Raw genomic sequence first — 9,118 nt, forward strand, 5'->3', positions numbered from 1 at the left:
CACACTGAACTCTGTCTAAAAAATAATCTGAGAACCAAGCAATGCATTCTCTTGAGAAACCAAGGTTATTAAGTCTGTAAATAAGAACACAATGACTGACCGAGTCAAAAGCCTTGGCAAGATCAATAAAGACGGCTGCACAATAATGTTTACTATCGATAGAGGTTATGATATCATTAAGTACCTTTAACGTGGCAGAAGTGCATCCATGACCAGCTCTGAAACCAGATTGCGCGGCTGTGAATAAATGGTGGAACTCAAAATATTTTATAATCTGTTTATTAATTAGGCTTTCAAATATTTTCGCAGTACATGGTAGAATAGATATAGGTCTGTAACAATTTGGGTCTAAAGTGTCTCCCCCTTTGAAGAGGTATCTGGGGCTCTAGTTGTCCTGGTCTCCACTGTCTTTCAGGGCTGTAGAGGTCCTTTCTAGGTGCTGATCCACCATCATGTCTGGATACGTACTGGATCCGGGTGACTGCAGTGACCCTCTGATCTGGATTCAGACTGGATCTGGTAGCAACGGTGACCTCGGAACAAGAGAGAAACAGACAAATATTAGCGTAGATGCTATTCTTCTAATGATGTAGCAAGTACATAGGGTGTTATGTGAAGTGTTTCCAGTTCCGGTTTACTTAATTAATGCAGCCTAAAAATCCTTTAACGGATTTGGATATTTTTGTGAAATATCCAAACTTTGTGACTCACCATACCGGCGTGCGCTGGAGCAGCGTGAGCATGGTCTTTGTGGCTAGGCGTGTTCTCTCGTGTCTTCTAGGGCTGCTGCGGAATCGCGCGATATATGAAAGGTCCAACAAAGCAATGTTTCATAATTAGTCTTCCTTGTGTGGAGAGGCGAATAGATGAATAAACTTAGTAAGGAAAAGAAACAAAAACAACGGAGATGAAAGCTCCCGAAGGAGCCATGAGAAAGGCTGTTCTCTCAGCCGCTGTGCTGAGATCAGACAATAGGAGAGCGGACCAAGGCCGCGAAGAAGGACGAGCGAGGTCAGAGCGCCAGAGAAGAGGCGAAGAGAGTCAAGAGGGGGAGGAACTTCCTGGGTAATCTCTTATAGCTCGACTGGTTCACGCCTCTGTTCGCGTGAACAACCAATGAACGTCCGCGATCTGAAGCGTGAAAAAGTTCCTTTGTCTCTGGGGAAACACCCACTCTAATAAGTTCTGGCTTATAAGATTTCAGCAGTGATATTCCAGCAAGTTCATAATTCCAGATTAATACATTTTACACAGCCTGCATATAGGTGGATAGTTGGGTCACAACATGACAATTCCAAAGACACAAAAAAGTACATATATAACTGATAGAAACACGACGTTACATTCATATGCAGAATTACACACATTTAAAGATTGACACACGATAAAATTGTGGATACTCAAATTTTTTGATAATGGAAAACATCTAATGCACCAAAAAGCAATACTTAATACATTTAGAATACATTGAGAAAAGGTAATAGTTTAGAATACATTGAGAGAAGGTGCCAGTGGGCTTGCTTTTCCTGTCCTGTTTCCCAGTGGGATCATAAAGTTTTATGAGCTACTAAGGGGGTAGGGTTACAACTCATGATTCTATTTGAGAACATTAAAATTAGGAGAAACATTTCCAATTAGCAGTTTATAATCCTCACATAAAAAGGATTAACCCTTGTATGCAAAGCACAAACCTAATAAAAATACATATTATTAAGGGCTTACATAAAGGGCGTAAAGAAAAGTTTGTGTGTGTGTGTGTTTAGGAATGTGGTTGTTTCTCCTTTGAGGCTGCTCACGTGACTTTGGAATGTCTCGTCCAGTGTCGTAAATAATTTAAATCCACACCTAACAGTCTGAGCAGGGCACAATCACCAAACACCTTTAAGAAAACAAGTGTCTAAGTTATGAGATCTAAGAGAACAAAGGTTGTTCATTAGCATATGCATGCTCTGCAGAAATCGCAGCAATGTATACTCTTAGGGTGGAGGGTGCCCTGTTATTCTCTAGCATGGACTGCAGAAAACTTTACACCAGTAGCACCGAGCATTGCTCTGGAATCAAGCAACTGCAGTGAATATTTTCCATCTACAAGCGTACATATTTCTGGTGGAGGGTGCTCTTGAATTCAGAACCGTATTTTTTCACATTCATATTGCAGGATCTGAACTTTTCAGCACCCATAGTTGTAGTCTGTCTGGATTTGGATACCAAATCTGTCCCTGCAACTAAAACTAAAGGAGAAGGTCCTGTCTTTTGGGCAGACTCCAGGGTTCCCCTCTGAGAAGTTTGTATAACAATGGGAAGCATGGTGTCCCAATAACAACCACCCAATAAAGCATTACAATAATCTAACCTTGAAGTCATAAATGCATGGATTAACATTTCTGCATTTGACATTGAGAGCATAGGCCGTAATTTAGATATATTTTTGAGATGGAAAAATGCAGTTTTACAAATGCTAGAAACATGGCTTTCTAAGGAAAGATTGCGATCAAATAGCACACTTAGGTTCCTAACTGATGACGAAGAATTGACAGAGCAACCTTCAAGTCTTAGACAGTGTTCTAGGTTATTACAAGCAGAGTTTTTAGGTCCTATAATAAACACCTCTATTTTTTCTGAATTTAGCAGTAAGAAATTACTCGTCATCCAATTTTTTATATCGACTATGCATTCCATTAGTTTTTCAAATTGGTGTGTTTCACCGGGCCGCGAAGAAATATAAAGCTGAGTATCATCAGCATAACAGTGAAAGCTAACACCATGTTTCCTGTTACCCATCTCCCAAGGGTAACATATAAAGCGTGAAGAGTAGCGGCCCTAGTACTGAGCCTTGAGGTACTCCATACTGCACTTGTGATCGATATGATACATCTTCATTCACTGTTACGAACTGATGACGGTCATATAAGTACGATTTAAACCATGCTAATGCACTTCCACTGATGCCAACAAAGTGTTCAAGTCTATGCAAAAGAATGCTGTGGTCAATTATGTCAAACGCAGCACTAAGATCCAATAAAACTTATAGAGAGATACAACCACGATCAGATGATAAGAGCAGATCATTTGCAACTTTAAGGAGAGCAAATCCTGACTGGAAATCCTCACATATACAATTTTTCTCTAAGAAGGAATATAATCGTGAGGATACCACCGTTTCTAGTATCTTGGACAGAAAAAGGGAGATTCGAGATTGGTCTATAATTAACTAGTTCTTTGGGGTCAAGTTGTGTTTTTTTTATGAGAGGTTTAATAACAGCCAGTTTGAAAGTTTTGGGGACATACCCTAATGACAATGAGGAATTAATAATAGTCAAAAGAGGACCTATGACTTCTGGAAGCGCCTCTTTTAGGAGCTTAGATGGTATAGGGTCTAACATACATGTTGTTGGTTTAGAAGATTTAACAAGTTTATACAACTCTTCCTTTCCTATAGTAGAGAATGAGTGGAACTGTTCCTCAGGGGGTTTATATTGCACTGTCTGATGTGATACTGTAGCGGATGGCTGAATGGTTGCAATTTTATCTCTAATAGTATCGATTTTAGAAGTAAAGTAGTTCATAAAGTCATTACTGCTGTGGTGTTGGGAAATGTCATCACTTGTTTAGGCTTTATTTTTCGTTAATTTAGCCACTGTATTGAATAATACCTGGGGTTATGTTTATCTTCTTCTAAAAGAGAAGAAAAATAATCAGATCTAGCAGTTTTTAATGCTTTTCTGTAGGATATGTTACTTTCCCACCAAGCAATAAGAAATACCTCTAGTTTTGTTTTCCTCCAGCTGGATCGCTCCATTTTTCGGGCTGCTCTCTTTAGGGTGCGAGTATGCTCATTATACCATGGTGTCAAACTGTTTTCCTTAACCTTCCTTAAGCGTAAAGGAGCAACTGTATTTAAAGTGCTAGAAAAGAGAGAGTCCATAGTTTCTGTTACATCATCAAGTTGTTCTGAGGTTTTGGATATGCTAAGGAATTTGGATACATCAGGAAGATAACTTAAAAAGCAGTCTTTTGTGGTAGAAGTGATGGTTCTTCGATACTTGTAACAAGAAGTAGAATTTACAATTTTGGCTATATGAAGTTTGCACAGAACTAAATAATGATCTGAGATATCATCACTTGGCTGAATAATTTCAACACTATCAACATCAATTCCATGTGACAGTATTAAATCTAGAGTATGATTTCGACAATGAGTAGGTCCTGAAACATGTTGTCTAACACCAATAGAGTTCAGAATGTTTATAAATGCTGATCCCAATGCTTCTTTATCATTTACGACATGGATATTAAAATCACCAACTATTAAAACTTTATCTGCAGCCAGAACTAACTTGGATGTAGAATCACCAAACTCTTTAATAAAGTATGTATGGTGCCCTGGTGGCCTGTATACAGTAGCCAGTACAAACATAACGGGATTTATCATTAACATTTGTTTCTCTGGATAATGTTATATGTAGCACCATTACTTCAAACGAGTTATACTTGAAGCCTGCCCTCTGAGAAATCCTGAAAACGTTGTTATAAATTGAAGCAACACCTCCACCTTTGCCTTTTAGACGTGGCTCGTGTTTATAACAGTAATCTTGGGGGGGTGGACTCATTTAAAATAATGTAATCATCAGGTTTTAGCCAGGTTTCTGTCAAACAGAGCACATCTATATTATGATCAGTTATCATATTATTTAAAAAAAGTGTTTTCGTAGAAAGGGATCTGATATGCAATAAGCCAAGCTTTATCATTTGTTTATCCATATTGCATTTGTTTTTTATTTGTTGAACCTCAATTAAATTATTAACCTTAATTTCTTTGGACTTTTTTTGTATTTTCTAGTTCGGGGAACAGACACAGTCTCTATAGTGTGATATCTAGGTGAAAGAGTCTCTATGTGCTGAGAATTAACTGACCTCTGTGACAGGAGGCAGCTAGCAGACGGTCGGTTTAGCCAGTCTGTCTGCTTCCTGACCTGGGCCCCAGTTAGTCAAGTATGAACTCTAAGACTATTTGCCATATTTCTAGAGAGAAGAGCAGCTCCACCCCGGGAGGGATGAAGATGTAACAACAATGAGTTTTACATAGTAATTAACTCAAATGATATATAGGGAATTTGAATAATTAATCAGGAATATGATTAATTTAAATCTCAGATGACAGTTACATTAAATTTGATTGATTATGAAAAATAGCTCAATTGCCTATAACAATAAATAATCACAGGGCACGGTAACTTACTCATTAATATGTCAATATTACATTCTTCATATCAATTATTGTGATATCTCTTACTGTAAATTACTGCAAATCAAACCGTGGTATGTCTAGCAAACCACTGTAGACCTATCAATTTTCAATAAAGTTATCACGCCTTATAATTCAAGGAAAAGTATTCTCTGGCCATGAAAATATTATCCTATCCTTATGATAAATTTAGTTTCTAAATTTAGAGCTTGTAGCTATAGGTCAAACATCTCAGTGACTCGTAATGTGAGTGGGGTGGAGTCCAAGCCAATCGTCAGTATATGGGTTTTTAATAATTAAACTAGTAATACATCAAACTACAAATCACACAGAGTAAATATGCGTACGACAATACAAACAGTAAGCTTTATACAATACATAACGAATCCAAATAAACGAGAGAGAGAGAGAATAGAGAGAGAGAGAGAGAGATCACATAAGGAGCTCAGGTATGAAAATCATAGTCAGTAACTTTTGGAAGCCAACAACAAATCAGATCATAACAACACTTTAAAGCAGCATTTAAATCTCCATAGAGAAAGTGATACTTGCAAAAATGTCCAATGTGCGTGGCGTGTGCCGGAGGCCATGTGGCGCGCGTGCACGTTTCGCTGGATCTTTGCGTGAGCGTGGAGCACGTGGTCCTTTGTTCTGTCCTCGCGCGGTATTTGAAAGGTTCAACAAACAATGTCCCAGAATTCGTCTTCCTTGCGTGGAGAGGCGAATAGTTGAATAAACTTAGTAAAGAAAAGAAACGAACAAAACGAAAGCTCTCTAAAGGAGCCATTAAAATGGCTTTTTCTCTCTCAGCCCCTGTGCTGAGGGGGTTCGCGCTATGAGCGCGGCCTATGGCCGCGCGGACGCAACGTTGGAGAGCAGCGTGTCCGAGAACGGAGAAGAGGAAGAAGAGAGGGTGGACCTTGTTTGGTCAATTCTTATAGCTTGAAATAGTTCACGCCCATTTTCGAGGGAGCATCCAATGAATGTCCGCGATCTGAAGCGGAGGGAAAAGTTCCTTTGTTTCTGTGGAGGCAACCCCCCGGTGATCTAGTGCCTGTCCGATTCCATCAGGGATATTTCTAGCAAGTTTGTACTTCAGATTACATACATTTCCTTACTTTGTCCTAGATAAATGGGTCTGTCAGAGCATGACGATTAGAACAAGACTAAACATAATATATATATGATCAAAGATTTAATTTTTAGATCGAATTACACATTTAAAGATTTGCTTAAAACATGATAACACTGCAGATGTTGGGAAACATCTAAATGTACCAAAAGGGAATACGTAATACATTTATACAACATAAAAACTAACAGGTAACGAATTCATTCCATAGAATGCATTGGGGAGAAGATTTGGCTTCTCTCCTCTCCAGTGTGGTCGTAAAGTTTTACGACCTGCAAAGATGGGGGTTGCAGAAACGTGGCTCTCTTTGAGGAGGTTAAAGTGAGGAGAGACATTTCCTAAAATATGAGCTTGCAACTTATACTCTTCACATAACAAGAATTAACCATTTTATGCAATCCATAAACATAATTAAAATACATATTAATAATAAAATGAAAGTAAGGAACTTATACGAAAAGTTCCTTTGTCTCCAGTGTTGGAATGTGGTTGGGGGGTTTTCATTTCTTCTTTGAAGCTCGCATGGGCATCGTAAATAATTTAAGTCCAGCCAGGCTGGCGCCAGGCCAGGCACTTGGTGCAAAAAAGAGTTTCATTTGGAAAATCTGAATTAAACACATGAATCGATGATCTGCATATCTGTTACACATCCCCCTTCCGTCAGATGAAGTCCCTGTGTGGACATCATCGGACGGCAATCATCAGGATGGGCAGATGACAAGTGAATTGTGATGGTCATGCAGCAGGTGGGTCATGATGACAGGTGGTTCCTGAAGCTGAGGATTCAGCTTGGTGAGGTTCGGTATTGTCTTTGACTTTGCGTCCCTTTTCCGGGGATTCCATCGGAGACCTCCAGCCACAGTTGTCGTGAGTTTGGCTGTAGAGGTTTGCATCTCGTTGAGTATCCTGTATAGGATGAAGGTCACGCCAAGAGTCAGGTTGGGACCACTGACAGTGGAGATGCCCCATGCAGTGTCGGCAGCAGTCCAGGCTAGGACCGCAGATGACTGGTTCAGAACGGGCTGTCGAGGCTGTGCTTGGAGGGCTGTGTCGACAGGAGTAATGTCAATGTGTTGGGTGGTACCTTTCAGTACTTGGTCCAGCAGGTTGGCACGGGTGGCGGTGTCATGCTGGTCGTAGGTCAGCGTAGCTGAGCGCACAGGAGTGTTGACGAGCCATCTGACGAGTACTCATGGCTGGCTGCTGGGGTTCCTGTGACCTCTGTGACCTGACCGTCTGGCTCTGTGGGAGTTCCCGTGACCTCTGCGACCTGACAGTCTGGCTCTAGCAACCTGTGTGGCTGGAAAGAAAGAGGTTCTCGCACTTGAGCAAAGTCTTTTAGCTGTTTGAAGTTCAGAAAAGGGTCAAAGTGTTCTAGCAGGTCTTTGTCGATGAGCAATGTATGAGTGTTCATTGGTGGGACATACATGGGATGTATTAGACTCATCGGAACGAATGTCAGGTGAATGGAAACAACCTGTTCAAACTGGATGTCATCCTGTCTGTACACCTGTACATTCAGTTCATAAGTTTGAGGTGTAAGAGTTCGATCTTGTCTCTTAGCTTCAAATTGGAGTCTTTTGAAAAGGTGAGATGAGATCCCCGTCGGGTTTAATCCTGTGTCGATCAGGTCTTCCCTGTTGACTCCTTTTCGGCCCACCCCCTTTTTGACAGGGCTGCCCAGGAATGTTGGCATCAGGGCAGGTGGGACGATCGGTGGGTGGTGAGGACCGGTCTTGTGTAGCTCGCTGCGAAGGCAGGTAGTCAAAACAGCATTTTCTGGTACCTTGTGTTTGTGGTACCTGGCGTGAGGACCTGTGCTGTCTCGTTCAGGGTGTGCAGCTGTTGACTGTGGAGCTTGGGTGTTGCTGTCACCTTGTGCTGTGACAGTTAGCTCTGTGGTCTGTAGATGACGGGCAGTGTTCTGGGTGCTTGGCTCATCTTCCTTGTGAGTTTTCATGTGAAGAAGCACTTTCAGCACCCTCAGGATCTCTGCTGTCTCAGACGTGGCTGCACTGTGTTGCCCTCTGCTGGCTTGGAACGGTATTGACTCTCTGTAAAAATGTCTGTGACTGTGGTGTTGTAGGGCGCCATCTAGGGTTAACTCCAAGCAGTGCTCAGAGACTTTGGGTTTTCACAAATAGTCTTTTGCTTGGTGCAAGCTTTGTGGGCTAAGTTCCGTAACTCTTGTGTAGTCCTGTTACGGGGACACGCTGGCACTCTGAGATGAAAACTCCAACTGGCATGTAGGTTTGGGAGGAACAGAGTTTTTAAGTTGAAATCCTGTTCCATACCTGGTTCGTTGCATGCTCCGAAGTAGGTGTTTCGTAGCTGACTACAGAAAGTCTGTGGGTTTTCAAATCGGCCCTGTTTGAGGTCCATAGCAATAAGGAGCCCATGGTCTGAGTTTGGATCAGAGAATTCAAGAATCAAAGTCTGTAGCAGTTGCTGGTAGTACGCTTTGACAGTCTCTGGTTGACGATCCAGAAAGCAATGCACATCACGGCTGGCCGTGATTTTTAACAGGTACAATGTGTTCACATCTGTCACGTTGGCGACAGTTTGCAAATGAAAGTCAATGGCTTGTAAAGAAGCATGAACATCATGTCCTCCTGCAGGATCTGGAATGAATGTAGAGATGCTTCTGGCTAGCTTGTGAAGTTCTCTGTGAGCAGTGCAGGGTTTGGTGACATGCGTTCTCTGGAAGGGTTCTCTTCCCTCCGTTGTTGACAGATGTTCTT

The 9,118-nt window shown here is 41.3% G+C and overlaps 1 long non-coding RNA gene across 1 annotated transcript; it reads right to left on the reverse strand.

Moving 5' to 3' along the window:
- Window positions 1–263: 263 nt before the first annotated feature.
- LOC113106806 (uncharacterized) lies at window positions 264–1,197 on the reverse strand. The gene is made up of 2 exons (XR_003292579.1): window positions 712–1,197; window positions 264–533 (listed from the first exon to the last, which is right to left on the reverse strand). It is a non-coding gene; the product is annotated as an uncharacterized LOC113106806 (long non-coding RNA).
- Between the last annotated feature and the right edge of the window lie 7,921 nt (window positions 1,198–9,118).

This window comes from Carassius auratus, chromosome 8 (genome assembly GCF_003368295.1).
Source record: "Carassius auratus strain Wakin chromosome 8, ASM336829v1, whole genome shotgun sequence".
NCBI classification, from domain to species: domain Eukaryota; kingdom Metazoa; phylum Chordata; class Actinopteri; order Cypriniformes; family Cyprinidae; genus Carassius; species Carassius auratus.